Source organism: Carassius gibelio, chromosome B13 (assembly GCF_023724105.1).
Source record: "Carassius gibelio isolate Cgi1373 ecotype wild population from Czech Republic chromosome B13, carGib1.2-hapl.c, whole genome shotgun sequence".
Lineage (NCBI taxonomy): Eukaryota > Metazoa > Chordata > Actinopteri > Cypriniformes > Cyprinidae > Carassius > Carassius gibelio.
In genome coordinates this window covers 12,341,163-12,354,425 of record NC_068408.1, presented here as the reverse complement: position 1 = coordinate 12,354,425, position 13,263 = coordinate 12,341,163, and positions in this window count along the sequence as shown.

The following is a 13,263-nucleotide window of genomic DNA, read 5'->3' as shown; positions in this document are numbered from 1 at the left end:
GGATGACAGAGTGAGAGAGAGAGATTCCCTTATGCTGGATCATGTTTCCGCCGGAGGCCTCTTCTCATAGTGTCTTGTCTGACACACTCTTCAGCTCATATCTGGAAAGTTTAACATACACAGATAAAGGCAGAGAAATACAGACTGTCCACAATACACAAACCATAAGACACAAGAAGAGATATGGCTGTGTTTTCCTAAGACTATAAACACCATGGTCGATAACAGATCCAGGATCGTACCGTGGCAGATCTTTTCAAAATTCTTGAAAGTTTTATGACACCAAAATACCTATTGCAGGGGATATAAGGGGGCAATTTTAACACAACGTAAATTTCTTAAAACATAAATAAGCGAGAATGATGATACTCAACACATGCTCACTAAAGTTCATTTTCTGCCTGAGATTGTTTCACTTTGTGAAAAGCATTCAACGTAAAATGGATTTTGAGATCATGATATTTTGGGATTTTTTCTGTTGTTAGCATGTATGGGGGCAATCTTATATAACGCCAAATATGAAACATTTGTATACATTTACAAATATTTACATTTATAAATACATTTATATAAATACATTTAAAATAAACAATAATAAAATGTATGTAAATAAAAACATTTGAAATATAATTATATAAAATAATTTAGAATATAAAGCCATTATTGTAATCACTTTATAATTAAATAACATCATTATTAATTAAGAATAGTATAGGCTATGTTTATAAAAGATATCCATATTAATACAATTAATAATAATATATTTTTAAATAAAACTATATTATAATCAGGAAAATGGAGATGTCTTTGGCTTGATGGTGACTCGCTTGATTCTAACTGGTGTCTACAGACATTCAAATTAACAGTTAGAAATGAATAATACTTGCATAGCTAAATTAAATGTACACACGGCTGCAGTGGATACATTTGAATGAACTGATTTGCCATCCCATATTCACAAAACAACTTCATAGTTGATGAATAGTCACTTGTCTCTGTCAAAAATGTAAAGAGAGACAAGGGGATTAGGACATCAGATTAGCCCACTAAAATAACACGAATGTGGAAAACAACCAGGAGTGATCAGCCGTAAGAAAGAAGGACAGAAATGGTCGGAAGCAGAGTTAGGGCAGACTCAAAGAATGAACAGATTGAAAAAGCAGAGAAGGTGCAAATCTTGCTGAAAGGGGAGGCAAAGTTTAAAGGAGAAAATGGCATGTAGAGAGTGCTGGTGTTTATATAGTCCTCTTCAAAGGATGTCATAATTATTTTTCCATACATAGTATGTCAGGCCCATATGCACATTTGAATTGTTTGCATTTGATGATCACTGGATACAGTTTGTAATTCACAGTGTGCCCATTTTCAGAAGCCGATAAAAGAACACATTTGTGGCCACTTTGACAAATGTCCATCTAGTAGCCACCAAAACACATAGGCTATCCGCTTTTGCATCTGGAGCTAAAATCGAGAAATAATCATAAAGCGACTGTGCTCGGGTCTGCAAAAGTGTGCACAGATGAGAGAATGGCCAAATTCTCTCATGCCATTTCAAGTCATAAGTCAGGTTAACATAACACCACGTGCAACTAACGCCAGATAACACAAATGTTTCGGCTGTAAAACCTCCAGTGTATATAGGCTGTTCTGGGGTCAGTCTCACACAAGCATGGGGATCCCCTGCCACCCTCACGCCTTCCTTGACCCCATAACCTCTGCTGTCCCTCTGCAGCTGTAAAACCACACCACACCATCATTAGCATGGAAACAAGATGTTACCTATACAGACAACCTGGGGAACCAATTACACGCCATGCAGTCCTCAGAATAAATCCACTGGACTCTGCCTTAAGCGTTAAAATAATATGTGATCATGTTTTGAGCAAGCTGAGAATTTTGGTAACTTAAAACAGGCTTGCTACCACCTACAAGAATATCTAAATAAGACCATACAAGCTCCCATGTAAACTAACAGTGTCAATAGAATGTCAAGCTAGTACAATTCACTAAACAGTGACTGTTATTGTACTTATTATTATAGCTTGTTGTTGTTATTTGCTATGTTTTGTGACAAATGGTCTTTAAGTGGACTCCCTATAGCAGTCATCTGGTTGCACTCTTGTACATATGGGACAATAAGATTTGAATAAACGAGGAAAAGGATGTGAAGGGTCTCTAACAACAGATTACAGGGACTACATAGTCAGTGAGCACTGAGGAGCTCTTATCTCCCGAGCAGCCATAGTTTGTGTGATAAAGCTGGATATGATGCGTGTTCAATTAGGCCCAATTAAGTGATATGGCTAACTAGCTCATTCATGGAGGCCAGAGATCAAGTGCTGCTGGATTGCCAACTGAACAGAGGGCTTGTTAAATTCAACAAGGACTTGTTAAATGTGTCAACACAACCCTTGATGAATGAGAACTGCTACTTTATGCTTCAGTACCTTTGTGTTCTGTTTAATTTAAGTATTTTTAAGTGTAGTTGCTGATTAGTTATTGTATATGTATATTTGCTCATGCACATATGTACATACATACATGCATGCATGCACACACACACACACACACACACACACACTATATGCTATTAATACACAGTTTATTCTCTATAAATTGTTTTAATATTCTTTCAAAGTTTTTTTCTTAAATTGATGTTGGCATATGAATGCTGAGGATTATCAAACTGATAATTAACTACAAAAACATAAAAACAAATGTGAAAATGGTTTTCTATATCAGCTTTTTAATATATTTGTAAATTAGCAATATATTTAGTAATCAGTATTTATCAAAAATTAAATTTCAAGTAGATAATGAAGAAATATTTGTTTCTTTTGTTTATATTTAATGCATATACATTTTCAAGTGGTAGAGTATTGTGTTAACAGCGCAAGGTTGTGGGTTCGATTCCCAGGGAGCAAAATTTAGGTAAAAACTGTTAGCCTGAATGCACTGTATGTCGCTTTGGATAAAAATTTAACATTTTTAATTTAAATAATTGCTTCTCTAATAACCATATATATTTACTATTTATTATAATATTTGATTACACTTTATGGTTAGGATATGGTTACTTATGTAATAATACAAAAAAAATTAATATTGAAAAAAAATTTGCATGAGAAATACACATTGTTTTCTATGCTAAATTCTATTTGTATAATCTAATTTTATAACCTAAGTAAACCAAGCAGTTTTTAGTAGCCTACCATCAGAAATGCACCTAGAAGGAAGGAAAATGCAAGACACTGGAAGGACAGGACTGGGAACGACACAGCATTCCACAAGCATTCCCTCTCTCTCTCTCTCACCCTTCATATGTCAATCAGTCTTGTTATCTCCCTGGTCTCACCCTTGTGCCTGCCTGCTTTCCCGTTCGTGGCTGTCGATGTGTTAATCACCCTGCTCTGCTGACAGAGGGTCCCAGATATTTTGACGTCCAGATAACCCCGTGCAGGACCTCCATGTCCTTTTCTCCTTTTCTCTCTCACACTGCCCTGTCTCTGGATCTCAAAGCTTTCTCCCTTTGCCACCTCCACCCCCAACCAAAACACTCTGAGACCTTCTTATCAAAGCCCCCAGAAATAGACACCAGAGGTCAATGAGAATCTTTGCTGCCACTTACTTTGCGGCCACCTCTGAGAAACAGGGCCATGTTGTCGCCACAAATATATTGTTGATATTTGTATGGATGTCTATCTCAGAAGCAGTGGCAAAAAATACGTCAGTAATTAGTACACAATTATAATAATTAACTACCTCTGAGATAATAAATAAATAAATAAATAAAAATGTATATGCTGAAACAGTTTTTCCAACAACAGAGCAATAGTTGATGAAATTCTACATTTTTATGCTTGGCTGCTTTCACTATGTGAAATATCAGCAAACCATTACAAACAGGTCTAATTACACAGCCATAGTGTATAAAAAGACTTAATTGACAGGAAATAGATGTGGATTATACCTGGAAGCATCACTGAATGAGACTCTTTAAAGTTGATGTATTGGCAGTGGCAAGAGGGAGGAGGGAACTGGGAGGGAGGGGGCCGACTGAAATAAGAACTGTTTTGGCGAGCAGTTGATACATTTGATACGGGACTCACTGGATCTTCGACACGAGCTGTCAATGTGCTAGCAGGGGAGGCTAATCAATCACTGGCCTTCTATCTGGCCTGGCTGTCCCCCGGAGCCTGGGGATGCCCTGTTTGTGTTGAACGAGGCCTGTAGAGTCGAGGGCTGTGCTGTTACAGTAACCCTGCCACCCCCCTCCCCAGCTCCCACGATCCTTTCGGCAGCCGGGTAAGGTGTAGTAGAGCGAGTCCTGGCCTCCATTCTCCTGTGTTTGTGTATGTCACTCTCCCGTCACTTCAGAGTCGCTTTCCGACCCGGTATGGCGGAGCAAAACGTCTGATGTCTGCACTGTCGACGCGGCGGTTCACTGCACTAAGTTTAGCCTCTCAACTGGAGTGTTGTTGTTAAGTGGGGTGAGATGTTGATGTACTGGTATGTATGAGCTGAATTCCGCTTAATTCATTGGAGTAAGTATATGATGGTGTATTTGCTGCTAGTTCTCGTGCTCTGTGTGAATGATGCAAGGGTCCCGGTCCCACAGCTGTGAATCAGAGTGGTAGGTGGCTTTGGAAAAGCTTTAGGGACGGAGAGTCCCGGCAGCCCGCCGGCAATTGTTTAACACCCGCAGAATGAATATGTAAAGTGCAGCTAGCTCATAAATACAACATGAAAAGGCTCCTGCTGGGTATAAAGACATGTTATTAGCCTGACTTTGAAAAAGACAACTGGGAGTATTACAATGAGACTGTATATTCTTTGGGGACATGTCCTTGGCCACACAATGGGGACAGATCATTAAATTAAGGAGAGGAAAGAAGTGATAATTTGGTAGATTGTTAAGTTCAAATATGGGTGAAATAATGTTTTCCATCTACTACTGGGTTGTTTTGACTGGCTGAACAGAGAGATCAGTGTGAAACGCAAGCCTCATCTGCTGTTTGGGGGTCGGAAAGAGCCTAAGGGCCATTTCAATAGCTTAAAAAGCATTATCATGTTGATCCTGAGAGCTGATGATAAACAACATTTCAATTTGATGACATGCTTTCAATTGTATCCATGAAAAAAAAGGTTTTATTCTCTAATTAGAATAAAGGAATTAAATATGTTTTATATATTCCATGACTGGTGTATACACTGTATAGAAAGACTCCTGATTGATTTTATTGTATTTTTCTACTGTACACTACAAAGTTTGTGGTCAGTAACTTTTTTAAAACACAAATGAATACTTTCATTCAGCAAGCAACATTGATGAAAAGGGACATTTAAAAACATTAAAATGAATGCTGTTCTTTTTGTTGATTAGAGAATCCTAAATTCCGTATTGTGGTTTCCACAAGAATATTAAGAAGCAAAACGTTCAACATTGATAATAATAAGAAATGTTTCTTAAGCACCAAATCTGCATATTATAATAATTTCTGAAGGATCATGTGACTCTGAAGACTGGAATAATGATTGTTGAAAATTTAGTCTTGCCATAAATTATATCTATTAAAATAGAAAACTGTCATTCTAAATTGGAATAATAGTTCACAATATTACTGTTTTTACTGTATTTTTGATCATATAAGTGCAGCCTTTGTGAACAAAGTCTTACCCATAAGCAGCTTTGGCTGCATGACAAGCAACAATACAATTACATTTCTGAAAATATTTTTAATTTACATTTATTATTTCGCACATAATTTATAGGGCTCTCTGGTCCCCAAACAGTAATCTCAACTGAAGATGAGGGGTTGTTTCTCTGTGTTCCTCTCCCTTTGTCAGCTGTTTCAAAACTTGGAATGATTAAAATGATTTAGATGAACAAAAAGAAGGAAAACCGGCAATTCTGTGGTCTTTTTTTATTCTGGGATTGGATTCCCAGCTTGCTCCAGATGTAGAACGGTGGACATTATCTCCACTGAAAGCCACTGTCACAACTGTCCTAAAGACAACCTGCCTCGTGCCATTCAAGTGTTGAATGTCCAAAAAAAATGATTTTGACAAATTGTTTGGAGGTTTATCTGACATGTTGAGGATGATAAACATCTGGAACTCACAGTCAAAAATATGTCCTCCACACCCCTTTACGGCTTACCGAAGTGTGACTTCAGCACACTGTAGCCGACACTCATATCAAACAAGTTTCACACACTTTATTATTTTTATGCTCTACAAGTATATAGATCTATAAGGTGGGACATTAAACAAGTTGAGCAGCTGCCAAGCTTCCCAGGTGGAAGTCGTAGGATATGTGCATGTGAAAATGGATTTTTCAAAAATACTTAACTACTTTTTTCTTAAGCGCGGCTCCCTGTGGTGCATATTACTCTATGTGTGGGACTGATTTACAGAGATGTTTGTAAGTCTAGCTAAGTGTGTGTTTCTGTTAATACAGTCACTTTCTAGGGACTTCAACGAAGTCTGGGTGGTGAACAGAACAGCAACAGCTTTCCCAGCCATTCACTTAATTCCCAAAAAAGTCATCCTGTAATGTGCTATGTAGTGAGAAGTACTCACTGTGACACGTACACCCACAAACACACACGTACTTATCCAGCAGATGATGTCCCTCTCAACACAAGCCATTCATCGTCACACAATTAGGGCATTTTTTCAGCACCTGCTGCACTGGGAATGCCCGTTTGCCTGTGTTAATTAGAGCCAGACTTCACTGCTCCTCTCTGAGAACATGTTCAGAGCTGCAATCCTGACCACCACAGTGTACCCACTTATCACTGCCACTTGCTCGTGATTGTGCATCTAATGCCTCAGGAGGGAAATAATCACAGGAGACTCTTGATTGGCCAAAAACAATCATGTTTTAAAGGGATAGTTCACCCCAAAAATAAAATTCTGCATCATTTCCTCACCGTCATGTTGTTACAAACTTGTATTGACTTTATTTTCTTATGTGGCAGAGAAAAGAAGATATTATCTTTTAATTATTTGTTGTTTTGGACCACATTGACTTTCATTGTACAAGCAAAAGCAGTTGAAAACAAGAAAAAAAAGTTAATACAGGTTTGGAATGACATGAGAGTGAGTAAATAATGACAGAAGTTGGATATTTGAGTGTAATTAACATTAAAACCTGTATTCGGTTTTAGTATAACCTGTATCTGTACAGACACTTTTTTGTCCGTGCAGTGTTGTTTTGGACACCATTCGCTTTCATTGTAGGGCAAAACCTTTGAAACAAAGACAGTCATACTAGTTTGGAATGATGTGTGGGTAAATTATAACAGAATTTTCATCTTTGGCAGAACTGACGTCAAAACCTGTATGAAGTTATTTATTTGTGTGTGTTTGATTGTTTTTTTGTCTACAGTGTTGTCTTGGACCCCATTGACTTTCATTGTACAGGCAAAAACTGTTGAAAACGAGAAAAAAAGTCATATACCTTTGGAATGACATGAGGTTGAATAAACAATGACAGAAGTTTCATATTTGAGTGAACTGATGTCAAATACTGAATCAATTTATTTTTATCATATGGAACACAAAAGAAGTTAATCTGCTTTTTTTTGTCCCCGCAGTGTTGTTTTGGACCCCGCTGATTTCATTGTAGGGACAAAACTGTTGAAACAAATACAGTCATACAGGTTTGGAATGACGTGAAGGTGAGTAAACAATGACTGAAATTTATTGGGTAAACTGTCCTTTTAATACTTAATGTGGCTCTCCATGTGTGTTGGAGAGTCTTTGAGGTAATACGAAAGCGTTTTTGTCCTGATTTTGATTAGATGACCTGCACCGTTAAAGGTTAAAGCACTAGCCTTCAAGAACACTTAATAACTCCTGGCTGGTTACAGCTTCTCATTGTTTTCACTTTAAAGAGCTGTAAAGTGCCACCTATGGGGTGAAAGAAATTCCCTGTCTGACAGAGAAAGAATCCAGCTCACACTCGCTGACTACAGGCCACAATGCAAACTGGGAAATTGTGCTTATTGTCATTCGTAGAGGGCAGACATTCAAGGCTCTTTTCTCTTCAGCTATACTCCGCCATTACAGGTAGTTGCGACCTATCACTGCTTGTTGAATTTCAGGCCCACTACACAAAAAGAATGGAAGTACAATGACTTCAAATAAGTTTCTAGGTAAACTCCCTTTAGAGCCATATAAAAGAGAAGACTACTCAGACACATGTACCTTGCGTATTCTAGCTGTGTATTGGCTTATTGTTTTGACGTTGTAAATTAGGACAGTAAAATGCGAATGAATAAGGTTGGGCATCACTGTTTTTTTCATGACCCTTCAGAGAAAGCTAACGCTTCACAAGAATTTTTTAATATTACCATTTGCCAGTAGATTCAAGAAGTAAGATATAAGAAGTAAGAAGTAAAATTATGATAGAAAGCAAATTCTACAACTTTTGATAGAATTTTAAGGTGCTATGAGCATCAAAGCAAGGACACTGATCACTGAGAGAGTAAAAATTGGTGATGAGTTTGAGCTGTTTTTCTTTTCTTTTTTCTTAATTATTATTCTCAGTTTAGTATTTGACAGCTTTACCGATAGGCTATGTTCAGAATAGCTAAATACCTATTCATTGTATATTTGAAATATGTAGGCTATATAATAAGCGGAATGCAAATGAAATGTATGCATGGCTAAATTGGGAACAGCATGCTAGCATAATACTATTTCTAACAAATAAAAATATGGCAGAATTAGTATGTAGTATGCTATTCTGAATATAGCGCATGGAGTATCTACTACATCTACTACATGTATTAAACATGCAATGAGATCAGTTCATGGAACAACAATAACAGCATACTGTGTATGGTTTAATATACTAAGTAGTATTAATAACCAAACAGTATTATGTAAAAATTTCATTTCTATCCCTGTGTCCCAATGTGCATACTATCCACCCTATCTGCCCTAAATAGTATTAAAAAATTACTAATATCACATGGGATTTAGGATGCATAGCATGCACATTGGGACTCAGACAAACTGTCTGATTTCCAGGGATAGAAACATTTGACCTTTGACCTCCCTTTAGTTTAAAGAGTGCTCCCTGAGCTCCCTCTAGTGACCAGTTGGGAATGACACAACAAGAACAAAAATAATATTCACAATAATAAATTAAATGTTAATCACTGCAGTTTGAGACAAGTGTCTCCCTATTCAAAAAGAAACATTAACACATCATTAGAAGACCAGCAAACGCAGACATGAAAACCAAACAGACTGAATGAAGTGTCAAGCTCTTACTTAATCTGAAACGTGTGACAACTTTGGATTTAGATTCTTTGTTAAAAGTAACAAGTGGTGTTTTGCTCCATAAACGATCAGTAAGCTAATAATGCTGTGAAAGCATGCACTTTACAATACCTACAAAGCAAATGAAAACAGAGAGGCATGTTAGGGTGTTTCCACCTTGTCAATCCTTCACAGAACCATGAAATGAAATCAAGACCAAGATAAAACTAGAAATGTTAGTGCTTCCAAGATGTGACTGATAGCATTGCTAATAAGTTTCTGAGTTCTAATACACAACAGATGACCAAACACCAAAGAAACCGGTTTATATCTTAAGATCTGGATCACTACAGGATCAGAACAAAGGCAAAGCTTTCTCAGGTAAAAAGGCAAAAGAAATGCCCATTAAGAAACCAGTCTCAAATGTATATTCAAATTATCTTTCAAACATATCTGCAGGAAACCAGACGTGAATGCATATTTTACATCAAGAAAACACATGCATATGTATTTTCTGCTTAAGAACTGTCTCTAGGAGAAATACACAAGATATTATAGGTCTCCCGGCTAAAAACCTGGTGTTCCTCACACCGATTTGAGAGTTGTCAGTGAGTTGTTTAAGAGACTTAGCAGCTAAGTAGCAGGAACGTGTAATATTTGACAGCTATCTGCTGGCATGTTGACAAAAAGAATGGTTGAGGATTGAGTTTTAAAACATGCAAATGAACAAGAGAGACAGAGAAAAAGGAATGTAACACTCTGTGTTGATGTTCATGGAGTTTCTGTAATTTTACATATTCATTAGTTGCATATTCATCACTATTAGGCCTACTATTTGCTCATGTTTGATTTCTGGGAATTAAACGCACCAACCTTAATTCATTGTGTCACTGTGGTCGTGCTTAAGAATGACATTTCAAACTCTGCTTTTTAGGCTAAATATTTTCTTTATTAAATTAAATCACATTTTCTTCAGAAAATGGAAAAAATTAGTTATTTTTTAACCTGAGTAACCAAGGCAGTTATTTACTAGTACTTTTCTGGGTTAGTTTGTTGGGGAAGAAATTTTTTTCCTTCTTTATATTTCAAAATAATGAGTAAAAAAAAAAAAAAAGATCTTTGCTATGTTTGTCTTTGATTTTAACCAATCATAAATAAATAATTAAGAATAGTGTCCGGTAAATACTTAAGGCAAATATTTAAGAATTCAATAAAATAACGTAATAATGAAAACTCATTTTGACATTAGTTGCACACAAAATAAAATGAAATTTATACTAAAATGAAATATATATATTTATAAATATAATAAATAAAAGAAATAAGGTTGGAGCTAATCACAGTCATTTGATCAACAAAAACTAGGTTTAATTAGAAACAGCATCTTTAATATAAGCAGCCTTTGAATATAATATGTTCACAGTACAATCAGATCTTTGTGACAGTACGATGTCCTTGATTTTAACCAATCATACCTAAAATTCAGTTTAAAAAATGACACCCAATATTTAGTAGTCCACTGTAATACATCAACATACAATTTTATTGTTATAAATATTATAGCTCTATCAGTTTATAATTAATTGATTTATCTACATATCATCTCTATAGAGGACAAAAAAGTAGCTCTAGGTTATCTCTTTAGTGCCCAACTGAAGTAATAACACTTTGGTGTTGTCATTGAGAGCAGACTCTAGGTGGCACACCAGACAGCCTTTGTGCTCCATTTCCCCTGAAGACTTATGCACTTTTGCTGGGACTGCAATTAAGACTTGTGCTGCCCCTGTATTGTTGTTTTGCATATGTATATGAATGCAAATGTATATTTACAACACATTTTCCTTCCTTATTATTAGTCCTGTAATATTTAAGCAACAGCAACTACTGAATTTGCAATAAATCGAACACAGAAAACCTTACGTTTTCCATCTTTCAAACGACCTTCTCCCATTTTCCTATTCCTAACTAGTGACTAATGAATCATCATACAGATACAACTTCACATAATAATGCATAAAGACAGGTGCAGGGTACACAAATACATTTTCTCACACAGAAATGCGCACAAAGATACTCAGAAAGCAGCTCTTCTAGCTCCTTGTCTATAAATACCCTCTCCTCAGTGATGTCTGTCAGGGCCTGTAACCTTGGCTTCTCCACTAGTGCATTGATTTATGGTGGGGCTCGAATGAACCAACCTTGCACTTGGTCTCAAGCAGTATAAGTAATGGCGGGTCATCAGCGCCGAAACTGGCAGACATCTTAGGCAGGGCTCGTCTGTTGCGCTTGTCTCCATTTCTCAGTGTAGCCTCTACCCCGGGCATTGCCAAATGGACATGAGTGGCCCCCTGCTTTTGTGGTCATCATATAGAGAGGGTGAAATGAAGGCTTAACTGCAGTAAGGATCAGACTGCGGTCAGCAGTAGCTCGCTTTAATTTCATGCCTAATTTCTCCCTGTGCTCAAAGAATTGATCTCTGTCCTCTGTCTCCCTAACCTCGGCCTGGCTGTCGGGAGCTCCAGCCGGACGGGGGCGAGGTTGGGGCCAGACTGTAGCCATCCATCACACACCTCCCTAGCCCTGGATTCACAGCTCCGCTCTGAGCAGAGCCCGAGTGATGAAAGCTAAGCCACAAAATGAGCTTATTAGATCATCATAAACTCAACAGGCCAGATTCATCAAACAAGCGCATGTTGCTCAGCGAAATTCATTCTCTCGACTCGGAATGAATCACAAACCAGAATTTCCTGATAAACATTTGCATGCAAAATACTTGAGCCTTATTTGCCTCAAAATACTTGAGGCATATTTGACATACTCACAGATGAAAGGGTACACATTTTTATGTGGAGTATTTCTGTAGTTTCTTGTAGCTTTGTTGCATAGCTGCTAGAACATGTGCTAGCAACACCAAGGTCATGGGTTGAATCCCAGGGAAGGCGTGCACTATACAGTATATAAAGTACATTAATTCACAAGTTAACTCGCTTGTAAATTCAAGTAAATTCAAGTCAATTTTCATAAAAACATTTGCAGCTTTACAGCTTTTTTTTTTTTTATGAAACTCCAATTTAAAAATAAATAAAAAATTTTAAATAAAATACTCAAAAATCTAAACCCAATTTTTTTTTTCGGATCAATAACACCAATAAAATAAATTAAACAAAATAAAAGTATATCATATAAAATGTAAAAAAAAATATATATATAAATAAAAAGACAAGGTTGAAGCTAATAACAAACATGTCTTTAAAAATATAAATGCAATTATTAAAATCTATAATAGAATTAAATAAAACAAAGTGCAATCAAATATAAAATAAAGAAAACTATATTTAAATGTAAAGGTTTGAGCCAATCAAAATTATTTGTCAATCACAACAAAACCCTAAGTTTAATACAATAACAGCAAACACTTAAAGTAAAACGGCAGTGAAAATATTGGTTGGTCACAACCCCCTTTTCATGTCACTAAGATCTGAAGGTTCTGTCAAAATGACAAAATGGTTCCCCTCTGGCTGCACAGCTCAGATGAAAACTACAAGCTTGGCACAATAAAACCTCCTATATCATTCAATGAATCCTCAGGTCACAGAGGAGCCATGGAGGCTTCTCTAGAGAGTGAGCTGATGGACAGTGCCTTCTTTTATAGGTCAGTCTACAATTTTCAGATGGCAGGCTTCCAGAGGATCCGATGCTGTCATCGGGACAGACGTGACCTAGTTACAAATGTTCAAATCGACGGTAATCAAACACAGGCCTATCAATTTTGAAGTCGACCTAATGTGATTGCGAAAGGATCTTTTTAGAAGGTGGGCGACCCTCTTTGCTTAACCGCCACAGTGTCGTTCACCACCTAATTTTCAAGAAGTCCTTGAGGAGCATAACAAGCATTCAGTGGTAATGAAATCAGTGGGCACACAGACACCAGTGAAGAATGACGTACTCGGAGCCCACCACTGACACACAGTCAATCCTTATTTACTT